This window comes from Corvus cornix, chromosome 4 (assembly GCF_000738735.6).
Source record: "Corvus cornix cornix isolate S_Up_H32 chromosome 4, ASM73873v5, whole genome shotgun sequence".
Taxonomy (NCBI): Eukaryota; Metazoa; Chordata; class Aves; order Passeriformes; family Corvidae; genus Corvus; species Corvus cornix.
The window spans coordinates 16443178-16443684 of NC_046334.1; positions in this window are offsets into that span (position 1 = coordinate 16443178).

The following is a 507-nucleotide window of genomic DNA, read 5'->3' on the forward strand; positions in this document are numbered from 1 at the left end:
CCGCCCCGCCCGCGCCGCAGCGCCGGTGCCGCGGCAGAGGCGGAGCGCGGTGAGCCAGCCCCGCCTGCGGAGCGCGGCCCGGGAGCCACCGCCGGGCAGGTGCTGCCGGGGCTGCTGCCAGCCCTGGCCTCAGCTGGCGTGCCACTGGCCCGGCACCATTCCGCTGGCAGCGGTCGGAGGAGAATCCTTAGAGATGGGCAGGAACGGGACACACGCGCACACAATGCCTTCTCTGAGTCTCCCAGGTGGTATTTCTAGCACAGGGGATTTCCTCAGCCCGGTGCTGTTTCTTCTCTCTTCCCAATTCTCATCCAGTTCCCCCTGCAGCTCATGCACAATAATCTTCAAAAAGGTCTTGCACAGATCCACTACAACTCCTCACCCACTGCTCTTCGTTTTCTCTGTAACTCAGTTTATTGGCTTGGATCTGGTACCCCATTGCTCTTGGATGAAGTGACAAACACTTTGGCTCTATACTCTCCAGAGCACTGTGAGTTTTCATCACTT